This window comes from Cupressus sempervirens, chromosome 10 (genome assembly GCF_028749045.1).
Source record: "Cupressus sempervirens isolate cs-2001-9-10 chromosome 10, ASM2874904v1, whole genome shotgun sequence".
NCBI classification, from domain to species: Eukaryota; Viridiplantae; Streptophyta; class Pinopsida; order Cupressales; family Cupressaceae; genus Cupressus; species Cupressus sempervirens.
In genome coordinates this window covers 958,548,014-958,563,275 of record NC_143127.1, presented here as the reverse complement: position 1 = coordinate 958,563,275, position 15,262 = coordinate 958,548,014, and the positions used below count along the sequence as shown (strand labels likewise).

The window sequence follows — 15,262 nt, the reverse complement described above, 5'->3', positions numbered from 1 at the left end:
ATGCAGATTCAAGTGCAAGCAAACAAGGTGGCCCTTGAGTTGGCCCACCTTCAAGAGATCCTCAATCACCAGGGAAATGCCCCTTGTACTATTGCTAGAGTTCCTCTAGATGCCTCAGTTGATATGACACCACTTAGAGGCCACTACCAAGGGTGCAATTCTTCATGTCACCATTCACACATGCCACATTTGAAGGCTTTCTACCATCACTTTAACAGTGATGGTGATGGCAGATTGTGGCATTGCTCAATTTCCCAACCCCATGGTGGCACTAGCTAGTCCCTGGCTCCTCCTCCTGGTTCTCGACAGGTGGTTTCTAGAAAGTGCCCTTTCACCTAGAGTTGGCCATCTCACCTCTACGGCTTGATACAAAGGATGTTGACTAGGCCCCTGATGATGATGCTGATGGATGGACTATTCCTAGCCCACCTTCCAATCCCAAGGATGCATATGGATTTCATGATTGAGATGAACCACCCCCCTCAACTGGCACTACTTTAGCTTTCTGAGGGTTTCTTTTTATAAGTTTCTTTTGATGAATAGTTGTTGATTTCAACTTCAGCCATGCGAACTCTAGTGGGGTGATCTTGTATCCCCCGACCCTTTTTTGTGAATTGTAATCTTAGTATATTATTTATTAATAAAAAATGTCTATTCATCCAAAAAAAAAAAGATTTAATGAATTTTATATTAGAGAATATATAAGTTTTTTTTTAATGAATTACAAAAAAAGTAGTCTTCATTTTCTAATAGTGTACCTAGGAGAAACATTATATATCATGGAATGTAGGTTTGAGCATTCATAAATCAATGAATTTGACCACTTATTTTTTTTCTTTTATTTTTTCTTTCTTTTTACAACTTTAGAAATATTAACAAAACTATTTATTAATGCTTACCTTTGATTAGCCACACAATTAAATTTTTAAATTTATTTTAATAGAAAAAAATGTTGGCAAAAATATATAGAGCCAATTAACAAAAAGAAATAATCTTTAAAAAAATCAAACTAAAAAGAAAGGTTGAATAGTTTAAAAACTCTATAATTCTTTGAATGGATGATCCTCCACATAAATGAATAGTGTAAAACAAAGGCTAAAATATAAGTCTCTAACTATATAGGAGGGGCTAGTAAATATAAACCAAAAAGTTTATGTGGAAACGAATGTTTCATGGCTCTAAGCCTAACCAAAGATCTATTATAGTGAATCATAATAAAATATATTCTTGACTTCATATAAGTTATATTTTAGGTATACACCTAACATTACTAGGTATGGAGCATTAAGTAAATATATCTTCCTTGCAATACATAAGAGAGAAGAAAATTTTCTTTTAGTGAATCAAAGAGAATTTTAAAGTGGATAAAAATGTTAAGATAAATAACCTATTATCATATGTTTTATCAAATCAAAAAAAGAACTTCTAATTTTTTCACATGGAAGCTATTCATTGCAATAGAAAATGCTATAGTAAATTTACTATATATTAGGGTAAAAATTTCAAATTTGACAAGAATGTGTTGTATTTTCTTAATATGTGCAATAATTTGAAATTCCAAATCATTGAGAAAGATCGTAAAAATAATGTTGAATTGAATCAACATTTGAAATTTGTCTATTTTTATTTTTCCATGCTAAAAATTTTAAAATCAAAAGAAAAATATGGAAAGACTTTTTTAAAAAGTCTTTCAATTGTATCAACATTTAAAATTCATCTAATTTTAGCCATTGTAAAAAAAATGATTCAATTTTTTCTTCGTACTAGAAGAGTATTTTAGCATATATTATCATGTATTTCCACTCAAATAAGAATATTCTTGAATAAATAACTAAGACCCACATAGCTAAACAAGCAAAAAATCATAACCCATTTTGACAATGAGTCTTAATAATAATGAATAACCGCATAAAACCAAATTTTAGTAATGAAGAAATGATGACATTTCAAAGCCCTTTCTTATGCCTTGTAAAACTTTTAGTAGTGTTTTCTCAACATACTAGTTAACAATAATTCCTAAATTTAAAGACTAAATAAAACAAGGTCATGAACCTTCCATAGTAACAATTTTCACCACAAAGAAAATATCATTTTGACAATTTAAAAATAAAATGAACACTTCAAATGCTAAAAATAATTCCATAACTAAATAAAAGAAATTAAACAAAACTAAAAACCAATCACCATATCTAAAGACAACCTCCTCTCTCTCTCTCTCTCTCTCTCTCTCTCTCTCTCTCTCTCTCTCTCTCTCTCTCTCTCTCTCTCTCTCTCTCTCTCTCTCTCTCTCTCCACATGCACACAAATGAGAATGCAAATAATACAAGATAAATCATTTTCATAGGGCAAGTGGAAAAATATTGGGGTTCAAAAGGGGGTATAAGATTCAACCTCTTTTTATGATATCAAAAACCTTTAAATTTTGACGAGAAAATAAAGACAAATAAACTCAAAATTTCAAGATGCAACAAAAAAAAGTGGTTGTAGTACTCTAAATCTAGTTTCTAAAGTAGTGATTTATTTTTAAAATGGTGGATATTAAGACCCTCAAGAAGGGAAAGCACAAAATGTGGTCCTTTATTTTGACAAAAAAATATAATATAGTGTTTGGCGCGTTCCACCTACATAATTTTTTATTAAGGAAAAGGAAGGTCTCTAAGGGGGCCCAAAACTAAATTCAATTAGATTTTAGAAGGAATTTGGAACCCCACTAAAATGAGACATTGCAAAACAAAATTGAATTTTTTTTTTAAATATTGAAAAAGACATAAACAAATGATATCCATGAATTATAGATCATCCAAAGCACTAGCTTGCTAGTATATGCCCACAAGAGGCCAAATCCTTAAGCATATCTCTTAAGTAAAGAAATTAATAGTGGTTTTATAGCTCTACAAATCATAATGATTGGGCTTTGACATGGACTCGAAAACCATATTAGATATTTTCTATAAAATATTGTGTATAAAAGAACTAACAACTTCTAAAAAACTTTATGGGGTTTTGAAAGCATCCCCCAACCTTCAATGTGTGTTTTAACTTGGTTCCTATAACCAATAAATTATCAATAAACATGTATCATTCCTCTAGTGCTTCCACCTCTTAATCAAACAACTCTTCTTCACATCAATAGGATAATAACCCACTTTAATAGGTGTTTAGGTAAAAATGTGATGTTGTTTAATGTTACTAATGTAAACTATATGAGGTAAATTCATTAACATTCCACTTTCCAAACATTAAAATTTCAATTAAAATGAGGAGTTTCCAAATATATATCTCGATATAACCCAAGATAGAGTAGAAAACATAATGAGCATTTTTTAGATCTACAACCATGATTTGGATGTCCTACTCCTGCACACAATAAAACTTCATTTTTGTTTTGGTTTAATGAGGTCTTGTCTTGTTCAATCCTTAAATTGAGGAATCAATCTTGAAGTTGATATGTTTAGAGGTTGATTCCTCAATCTAATTCTTGACCAAGGTAACCCCACATCCACCCTAAAACAAATATCAAATTTACTATGTGCAGGAGAAGGTTATCAAAATTGTGACTGCATGTCTAGAAATAATTTCCCAAGAGCATTAAAAAAAAAAGGTCGACCTAGTTAAAGGGTCTCAAGAATATTGTGACTTTGTAGAATGGCATCTAGAGACTTTTCTTCCAATTTGACCTATTCTTAGAACCTTGTCAAGAAAAACCATTTATGGTTTTTCTATTTTATTTAGTGATTCATAGATGGAATTTTAAATCAAGCCCAAATCCATACATTTTTGGAGAAAATAGAAACTTTACTCTACACATTTCAAGATGTGCACTGTACCATTAATTTTAATTTTAATATTAAGCATAATTACATTTCTTAATTGGGATGATTGTATACATTTAGCATTTTAATTCATATTTTATTCCATACTTAGCCAATTAGTTTTATTGAACAATCACATTCACATATCACACATGGGAAAAAGAGCATTTTCTGGCATTAGATTCCTTTTCAGAATTCAATTGAGTATTGTCATCCCTTCCTCTACTTGGGTCTTGCTAATCTAATTCAAATTCAGAAGGGATTGTGCTTGGAAATTCTCCTTCTTTCCAAACACATTTTGGCTCTTTTGCATGAAAAGTGGAGATCTTTACCCTATTAAGCATTTCCATTTTTCACCAAAATATTTTGGTGAACCCAACTTGTGGCCCTTTCTTTTTAGAGTTAGATTGTTTCTTTTCAGTTGGTGTTTACCTTAATATAGTGAAGATAAAATGTAAATATTGCATAGGTATTCTCTACTTGGTATTCAATCCCTGAATTTGAAGCTATTCTATTGAGATATTAGAGTCCAAGAGCTTCAATTTTAGTAGAGATTTAGGACTGATCAGTTCAAAGTTTTATATCATAGTCCTTTCTAAGAATGGAAATAGTAAACTCGTTCTATATTATGATAAAGATAATAGTTTGGGTTTTAGCTATTATGGTGTAGAGTTGTGTTATAGAAGGTTTCCTAGGTTTTATTAGGAACATGGGAATGTGACTTTCTTGGAGGCAAATCTTACAAGGCCTAATGTTCCCTTCTCCCAAGAGTTTTATTTGGGTATTGTTAATGTAGAAAAGGAGAAAATGGTACCTTTAGAGGTTTGTATTGACATGCCTATCAAGATCAAAGAATAGTTGTTGAAGTTGCCAAAAATGATTGTACACGTGCATTATAGTGTTGTAATGAGTGGGTTGTCTCCTTATTAGAACTCTTAGATTAAAAGCCTAGGTTACAAGGTCAAGAGAAATATTTTCTGATCTTGTGCTTTTTAATATTTGTAATTTTATGAAATAATGTTTCATACGTGACTTGATATATGTAAGTGAGACACTAATACATGTAGGGGAGATGATTCAATAGCTGTCATGTCCTAATGGTTGCTATTTCTATTTTAATTATCATTCATTTTTTTTGTTCAAAAATGATCCTACATCTATTAATAGTCAATCATACATGTACTAATAGTTGATTTTTTTTTTGTTTCTTTGTTTCTTATTTATCCATTTGTCTAGAAAATGCTACTTTTTAGGTGAGCATCTATTAGAGGTTGAACATAACTAGATTGGGTGAACATTTCAAAATGGCACTTAAGACCACCTCACACTCTATGAGTTTAGAGAGCTCCATGAATGGAGAATAGATGAAAGGTTATATTTAATGCTTCACTCAACTACGAAGTTTCATTGAAAAATTGACAAATTTTGACATACAAATTAGGAGTTCTAGGTGCCTGAAGTTAGCTTGAGTTATTCGATGTCTCCCCTATATTGTAAATTCTCTTTTTGTAATGAGATGAATATGTAGTTTGACTTGTGGAATGTTTTGATTAATGGTGTATTCATGTGATGACATTCTATGTTTCACAACTTAGTGTGCACTTGTATTGTAATTGTTAATTTTTTTCATGTGTAGGTCAAATCATGTACAAATTATCTTAAATCTTTAAAATTAAATTGTTTGTTTCAACAAATGTAATGTCAACATTTAATGTTTTTGTTTGGTGAAATATGGCATGTGAAAATCTTGGGAAAATGTGGTCTTGACACCCATGAGTAGATTGTCTCCTGATGAGAACTCCCATATGAAATCCTCAATTACAAGGTCAAAAGAAATGTTTTTAAATATTTATAATTCTATGAAATAATTTTTCAGACATGATTTGATATATAGGAAAGATGACTTAGTAGCTTTCCACATTCTATTGATTGATATGTTTAGTATTATACATCCCCCAATTATTGCTCATAAAAAGATGAAAAAATTAATCACATGTACTAATATCCAATCAAACATTTACTAATAGTTGATCACACATGTACTAATAGTTGATTATTTTTTATATTTCTTGGTTTTTAATTGGTCCATTTGTGCAACAAGTATTAATTTTTCGTTGAGTGACTATATGGGGGAGAAAATAATGGGTTAGTGGCGAATGTTTTAAAAATGACACTTTTAGACCTCCTGTCACTCTACAAGTTCTATAGAGAGCTTCATTAATGTGGAAAAATGAAAGGTTAGCTTTAAGCTCTTCCTTCAATGAACCAATTAGGAGTTCTAGATGCCTAAAGTTAGCCTGGGTGGCTATTGGGTTGTCTCCCCTATATTGTGAATTCTCTTTTTATAATGAAGTGGATATGTTGGCTGATTTCCAAAATGTTTTGATCAATGGTGTAGTCATGTGATGAAATTCTATGTTTGGAAACTTGATGGACACTTGTATTGTAATTGTTATTCTTTTTTACATGTGTAGGTCTTGAATCATGTAAAATTTTCTTAATTCTAAAGTTAAATTGGTTGTTTCAACAAATGTATTATTGACCTTTGAATTTTTATTTTTATAAAATTATTGGAATATCTAACTATTGTTGACTATTAGTGTCAAAAACTTTACAAGGTAGAGTAAGATGGTCATGACCACAACCAAGCTACTCTGTAAAGGTCATTTCATGTACATAAGAAAGTATGTACCAAGCTCTAGAGCAGCCGAGTAAGTGTATGGTCACCGAACGTTTTCTATATGAGCCAAGCTCAATAGTGATCGAGAAAGTTTCAAGTATACATATGTCAAGTTACATAGTATGTGCCAAGCACAATACAAACCAAGCAAAAAAAACATGCCAAGCAATGTAGAGTTTACATGAAAGTTAGGAATGAAACAAATTTTGGGGTATGTGTAGGATCATGGTCAACCAAACTATATCCTTTAGTGGTAATGAAAAATTAGAAAATTAGGGTTATGTCAACCTGACATGTAGTTTTCAACTTGTTATGAACTTTCTACCAAAAATTTGAGAGAAAATAATATCTAGGAAATTTGATTTAGTTTCCAAACTACTAGGCCTTATTTGAAAAAATTAAAATCGATTGGTCAAATTTTTTAATTTTAACGCAATAGTACAATACATTTAGAACAAAAAAAAGAAGTGGACATATATCTAACCACTTTAATGAAAATCAAATGATAATTTTTTTAAATAATATTCTAGATATAAGAACTAGACGGATGTGACACATATTTTTGGGCATTATTATTATAAATAATTAATTAATTATGAATTTTCTACTATAGTATTTTTAGAATTAAAAAAATCTCATGTATAACCCCCTTAAACTAATTCAAAACTCTGTAAAATTTAATTTTTCTTCTTCTTTTTTCCATAAAGTAGAAGAAGAATAGAATGTGATGCATGTTTTGGATTTGAAAAATGTTGTACCATTTGAAAGTTATAGTTGTTTTTCAATCTGTGTGTCAATCAACACTTTATATGTAACTCCCTTAGAAAATTAGTAGTAATTACTTACTGAACTCATGATTTGACAAGCAATACATTTAAGGAAAGCTAAGAACATTCTTAAGAAACATTTTCATTTTATCAAATTTGGGTGGGATAAAGTTGTGAGATACATGTTTGCAGTAAAAAATACACAAGAATAGGCCAAAAACACATTTTTTGGGATGTTTTTAAAGTTGACCACATAGGGTTGATATTCAAAGATATACTAGGCCTTATAAAGGTATTTTTTTTTGGTTTGGTATTAGAATGGGTTGGAAAAAATTTGGAATAGATTTTGAAATGCTTTGAGGGATTTCAAAACTACATTTTTTTTTAAATTGCCACTTTTTGGCACACTATGATCCTGCACATACCCTTTCAAGTAAAATATTTTCAAGCCAACTTGGAAACAAAATTTAATATATGTAGAGGTTTTTACAAATAATTTTACATTTAATGATGTGGATCATAGATCTCTATGTTTATGATCAATGATTGACAGGGAGAGGGGATGAACTAATCACTAGTTCATGCTTCTAGTCTGCCACTGAGATCTAAGGTAACTTCCAAGTCCACCAAATGGACCTATATGATACCTCTTATGTAGAGATCCCCTAATCCCAAACACCCACTCTTCTATTTTGAACAAAATCCTCTTCTTGCCACTTGCTAGGTTCTCATGCTAGATGGAGAACACTCAAGGTTCCTAAACTGATCTAGGTCTTTCTTGGATAATATTTAAACACATCTTATAGGTTCATGGAGATGATGTAAGACCTCTCAACACACTTCTTTCATTACCCAAGGAAACTCATGGCATTTATCTTCCTTACTGATTCCACACTTTTCCATCAAAATAGGGCTACTAGAAAAGAGCCCCAATTAGCCCTCTTGTCCCAAGAAATCAAGGATTTACTCAAATTTCTTCCACTAGCCAACACAAAATTCCTTCAGAGAGTCCTATTTATTTCACTAGCACTCCTAGATTCTCTAGTTTTTGGGTCTCAAAAAGGTTTCTATACAAATTGAGGGTTTTTAAGGGTTTCTTGACCTTTCCTAGGTTTGTCTATTGTATGGACTGGTTTAGTGCCTTGCATGATTGACACCAATATCTCCTTCTTCCCAGGGATTCTTAACTCACTCCCCTTCCCACTCCATACTTTTTTTCTATTGATCTTCAAAACCCTATTGTCCATAAGCTCTACAATCTTAATCTTCCCTAGTCAGGCATGCATTGGCTTGCCTAGGGAAGGAGCTTAAAAATGTTTCCATGGGATAGTGAGTTACATGTTCTTCAATGCCAACTACTTGGTTTAGGATAGTGAACTAGCAGAAACAAAAAGATTTACAAATAGGAAAAGAAACACACACACACCTACCCTACTAAAACAAAACTACTCTAAACAAAACAAATTACAATGCCAAGATGTTACAACAATTTGTTCAGCACAAAAACACTTTCATTGCTCTCTATTTTTTCTTTTTACATTTAAAATCCACACTATAACATTTTATTCATACACTAACACCCACATAATGGCAACGTTAGGGTTTTGTAAGCTTATATACTGCCTCTTCCATCTTTTCCCATAACAACTAGGGTTTCTATCAATCTCCACCATGTTTGGAAGGGGTTGTGCAATGTTGTTCAATAAGATTTGAAAAGTTGCAACTTTGTACCTCGCAAATTTTTATTTACATTATTTTGACAACTTTTTCTTGCCAAATTGGGTAACTCTTAGCTTTCCAAGGCTAGAGACCCTTTCCTAGGCTAGAGACCTATGATAGGACTTCATGAAAAGGAATATCTCACTAACTCTAAGGCCCCTCCTTGGACACTTATGACTTCCCATCCCCTAACCAATATATCCAAAGCACACAACTAGGTCCTTAGACTTTTATTCTAGTTACAAGGATCTCTTAGAGCATATCACAACAAAATTGATATTGGTAATGGCCCTATGTCTCAAGGTGCCCCTGCACCATACTCCCTACCAAAGAAGCTAAGTACCCTCTAGAGACAAAAGGTGGAGATCTATGCCCTAAAGTTTGAACTAATTTTTAGGGATCCAAGTAGCTTCTGAATCTGGCCCACCTTGCCATTTGACAAGGTGTTCCTTATAGGTTTCATGCCTAGTCTTTGTATGAACCCAAGAGTCCAATATCTTCTCTGCTTGTAGCTTGGGCTTAGGGGGCAGAGCTGCTACCTAAGCCTCTTTCTTAGATTCTTCCACATTCTGATCTACTTTAGTAAGAGGTCCTCTAGACTTAACTAGATCTGCCACATTGAAGATGGGGGAGATGGCTAGATCATCTGGTTACCTAGCTTTGTAAGCATTCTACCCATACTTGGCTAGTATAGGACATGGTCCAAGTCTTCTCTTTTGAAGCTTTGTGGAAGTCCCTTTTCTATTGTTGCTTTGTTTAGGTGGAGCATGACCAAGTCCTCTACACCAAAATATACCTCTCTTATCTTGAGATTAGCTTTGTCCTTAATCTTCTTGGTGTTGTCAGTGAGGGACTATTACACTTGATCATACACTTTCTTCATAGATTGGCTGAAATATTCAACATAGCCACTATTAGGGACTTGATTATCTAGACTTCTTAATTAACATACACCCCTAGGATGTATCCCATAGACAATTTCAAAGGAACCCTTGCCAGTAGTCCTATTAATGCTATCATTATAGGAAAAATCTACTTGATGAATGTCAAACCATATTCCTTGGTTAAGCATCTCAACAGATTTCCAAGTGTCCTATTGACCACCTTAGTTTGACCATCAGTTTGAGGATGGTAGGAAGAACTAAATGCTAGATTGGTACCTAGTCTTTTCCATAAGGACCTCCAAAAGTGTCCCATAAATTTGCAATATGACTTGCATCATGGGTGACCTTACATGGAATGAAAGAACTCATTTTGCTAAATCTATCCACTACCACATAGATGCTATCAAAGCCACTCTTTGTCCTAGGAAAACCAACTACAAAATCCATATTTACACATTCCCATAGTTTGTTTGGTATTGGGAGAGGCTAATAAAGTCATGCATTTGTAGAAGTACCCTTTTCTCTTTGACATATGATGCATTTCTCGACATAAGTTTTGACATCTCTTTGCATTTTAGGCCAATAGTAGTTGTTAGATTTGAGAAAATACAAAAATCAAATCCACAAGCCCTCAAATCACCTGCACATAGAAAACCTATCACATAGAAGTAAAAGACAAGAAGAGGCAAGGGTTTGGTCTGAAAATAAGAAAATTGTATTCTCAGATAAAATTTAAATTGCTGTTGAAAATGAGATGAGAAAATACAATGAGAGAGCCCAAATATAAAGGCCTCAAGGAAGCTTGTAGAACAAGCTAGAAAGAACTAGAAGATAAGGTTGATAGCTAAGCATACATCCACAAAAGGTGGGATATCCTTGATCAAGGCAAAGAGATAAGTATAACTTAGGTAGGAACAAACTCCCATGTTGTCAAAAACTCATCAACTAAAACTATTAACTAAATGCATTAACCTAAGTAAACTTAAGTAAAAGAATAAATAAGTATTTACTCTAATACCCCCCCTTAAGTGCAACTTAGGGGAATGCCTTAAGCTCACAAAAACTAAGATGAAATGTAGAATAGGTCCCAGCAATGAGGCCATGTTAGGTACCCATGTACAAATGCAAAGAAATGAAACCTCTAAAAATGGGGAAAGAGGGAAAACCTCATGGGAAAAACCATCCCCCAAAAAGAGGTAAATACAAACATGCTAAAAAGAACAAGGAAGACAGGCCTCAACAAGACCCCCCAAGGACAACTTCCACTAAAAATGTTTCAAGAGACTCTCTCAAAACCATAAGTACAACTAGCCCCCCCCATGAGAGATAGAAAAGACACCAAAGCCCCCCTAGAATAATGGAGCCCCTGGAGAAAGAATCAAACCAATGAAACTCCAATGCAAAGGAAACAAGGGAACCCTTGAATGAGAGGGAAAATTGGAAGGCCTAGCTGATGCTCAATATGAGGATCCTAAAAGGGAATCCTCAAGGTAGGTGTGTTGATACTGTCATGAATGTCCACTGTAGAATCCACAATATGTGCACCTTTAGGCTCGATGAATGGAGCTAGAGGATTAGGCAGAGCAGAAGAAGAATCTTTCTAAAGAGAAAAGACCTCAACTGGATGTGGTGTGGAAGTCAAAAAGGGGATCTAAGGAACAATAAAAAGGTTCAAGTATCCTAATTGCACCACATAATGCTAATATGAGAGAGAGGTGTGCTTTGATAATGGAGATGGTGGACCAAAGTATGAGAAGGTGTAGAGATGAGTGGAAGGATCAACTACCCCTATAGCAATAAGACCTCCTATTGCATGATCTAGAATGAAGATTGAATTAGTAGTGAACTCAACTATCTTCCCTAATCCACTACGTGTAATCTAAGAAATTGAGAGTAGGTTTGCAGACAGAGATGAAACATACAATAAATCATTGAATATACCATCCTGGGTGCAAACTGAACCTTTTGCATAGATGGGTAGGGTAGTTTTATTCCCCATTAAAATATGAGGAATGGGAGAAGGATCAATAGTGGAGAAGACACCTTGAGAAGACATCATATTTTGAGAAGCACCTAAATCTAGTATCTAAGGAACTTGTAAAGAAATGCAATGGAAGCCTGTAATGCATGACCCTTTCCAAGATCTGATTTAGATGTTAAAGAGTTGGAAGAATCCTAAAAAGAAGACCCTTTTGAGGTAGAAGAGGATGGAGAGGAAATAGTTCTCTTCAGAAGGAGAGCTTGAAAATTGGCAATCTATTTCTCATAGCAGTCAAATCTCTTCTGAAAACAACATGACTCATCATGAGATCCCTTCTGAAAATAGGAACAAGTAGTGATCTTAGTCTTATTTTTCCCTTCTTCTTAGAAGAAGATGATGAACCAGTAGAGTGTTGAGAGGAGGAATTAGATATCCACTTCAGCTTCCACTCATGTGTATCCTTGGCAAGCAATGCCTGTGACTGTGAACTTGTAAGTAAATCCATCTAAGTGATCTTGGACTGTTCTCATATCAATAGATCAAAAAATGTATCAAAAGAAGGCATCTGATATCTGGTACCCAATGCATCCATAGTGGAGTAGAAAGTTGAAGAAAAGATCTGATATTATCCTTGCAACTTTGAGAGTATCAAAAAGATACACTCATCATCTATTTTGTTTTTCTCACAAACTTTCAAAACTATGCATAGAGATTTGAACTTCATCAGGAAGTCTTCAATAGTGGGAAATTTATCAAGTGTCAAAGAAGTTAACTCTGCATCAAACTACAATGCCCATAATTCATTCACTATGCCAAATAGGTTGTGAAACTTGGTCCAAATAACTTGAGGACTGGTCAAACCATCCAAGTGAAATAGTAGACTATCTGAAATGTTCAGTGCAATCAATCCCATGGCCACATCCATTTTTTTTCTGTGTTGAAAAAACTCAAAGGGGCACTGCATAACAAGTTGGTTCTCATCTAAACATGACCATAGGCCTCGTGATAGGAGAAGCCTAGTCATTTGTGCTTTCCAAGTGTGATAGTTATGCAGTGTGAGCTGGGTCACAGAAGAATTTGACATTGAGAGAAGAAGATAGAAGTAGAAGGGTCTTATTTTGAAGTAAATTATAGAAAATAAAATGCAACCCCCCCCCTCCCCCCACCCCCCCTCCAAAAATGATAAAGATATCCCTCGAATACCAAAGAAACAACTATAGAGAGCACAAAAACTAAGAAAAGAACTTGGATTTTGGATGCAGAGAGAGAGGAAACTGAAGCTTCTACTTCCACACCAAAAATAAGAGCTCAATATTACTCCAAACTGATTCTAGATCTAGAAAGTAGACAATAAGTTATGCATTTTTTTTAAAATAGCATTAAAATATGTGTCCATATGAACCAAAATGAAGCCTTTGAAAGTGCAAAAAAAGGGGATTTTCAAGTTGTAGAAAAATTTAGGAATAGAGATGTCAAACCTCCTATACCAATGTGTAGATCACAAAATTCTACCCTAAAACAAAAAACATTGCTCAAAAAAATGAGTCCATATGAGGGAGATATCACTGTTTGAAAATCACCTCTGTAGTTATTTTTTCTAAACTGTCATCATTGCACCTCCAAAAAATGTCAAATTTGTTATGCCAAACCCTATTTCTCTTTTTTCTCCAAATACTAAACAAGCTACAACATATTTGGCTTTGATACCATGTTAGATTTGAGAAAATATGCGAATCAAATCGACAAGCCCTCGAATCACCTACACGTAGAAAACTTGTCATAGAGAAGAAAAAAACAAGAAGAGGTTGATAAAATGTAAATTTTTGAAAATGAGATGAGAAAATACAATGAGAGAGCCCGAATATAAACGCCTCAAGGAAGCTTGTAGAATAAGCTAGAAAGTGCTAGAAGATAAGGTTGACAATTAATCATGCATCCACAAAAGGTGGGATATCCTCGATCAAGGTGAGGAGATAAGTATGACTTTGATAGGAGCAAACTAACATGTTGTCAAAAACTCATAAACTACAACTATTAACTAAATGCATTAACCTAAGTAAACTTAAGTAAAAGAATAAATAATTATTTACTCTAATCATAGTATCTTTGGACCAATTCTAAGTTCTTGTTTAAGCCAAAATGGCCACTGAAACTCCCGTTATGTTTTTCTTGAATGAGGTTCTCGCTCATGGATCATTTTGGTACACACAATTTCCCTCCTTTAAAGAGTAGTCCATTCTACAAACTCACGCTGAAAGTGATTTAGATGCTCTTGCCACAACCTTGTATATTGCTACAAAGTCTCCATCAGTTTGGAACAATTCCTTGGAGTTATCCAATCCAATGCTCCTCACTTGGAGTTCTTGACCAGTGAGTAGTCTTCTACTTAGGGCATTTGCTACTTTGTTGAGCTACCCCTTCTTTTGTTTTATGATGAAGGTATAATACTGCAAATACTCCACCCACTTGACATGTCCATGGTTCAATTTCTCTTGGGAGTTGAGAAAACTCAAAGCTTGGTTATTAATAAACACTACAAACTCCTTAGGAAAAAGATAATGCCTCCATTTTCTAAGGGATTGAACAAGTGCATAAAGTTCTAAGTCATAGGAAGAGTATTTTTTCTTTGTTACATTTAACATTTCACTAAAGAAATCCACTGGTCTATTCCTTTGACCTAAAACTCCTTCCACTGCTATGTTACTAGCATCACATTCCACAACAAAAGGTTCATTAAAAGTAGGTAACCTTAGGATAGGCTTAGTAGCTACCTCTTTCTTCAATGTATCAAAGCCCTTGTCTACTATAGGTGTCCACAAAAAATTTTTCTTCATTCCACCCTTGATAGTATCCATCATGGCAGCACATATCCCACTGAAGTTCCTGATGAAATTTCTATAGTATTGAGCTAGGCCATGGAAACTCCTCACTTCACTGGCATTCTTGGGATTTGTCCAACTTAATATTGCTGCAACTTTACTCTCATCCATTTTAAGATCTCCTTGAGATAGAAAAAAGCCTAAATAGGCTAGTTCTTGCTTCATGAAATCACACTTGTCTAGACTGATGGTTAGGTATTCCTCTTTTAACTTGGACAACACAATCTTAATATGCTCTAAATGTTCCTCTTTGCTTATGCTGAAAATTAATATATCATCTAAATAGACTACCACAAACTTACCTATAAAGTCTTTCAACACCTCATTTGTGAGCCTCATGAATGTGTTTGGACCATTGGAGATGTGAAATGGCATGACTAGCCATTCATAGAGTCCTTTAGTTGTTTTAAAAGTTGTTTTCCACTCATCTCTCTCTTTGATCCTTATATGATGATATCCAATTTTAAGGTCTATTTTCGTGTAATACTTAGCCTCTCCTAAGAAATCCATTAGGTCTTCAATCCTTGGTATGGGAAACTT

General features: G+C 33.8%; 1 pseudogene; it reads left to right on the top strand.

Moving 5' to 3' along the window:
* Positions 1–220: 220 nt before the first annotated feature.
* LOC149537163 (NDR1/HIN1-like protein 13) lies at positions 221–4,793 on the top strand (annotated as a pseudogene).
* The last annotated feature ends 10,469 nt before the right edge of the window (positions 4,794–15,262 follow it).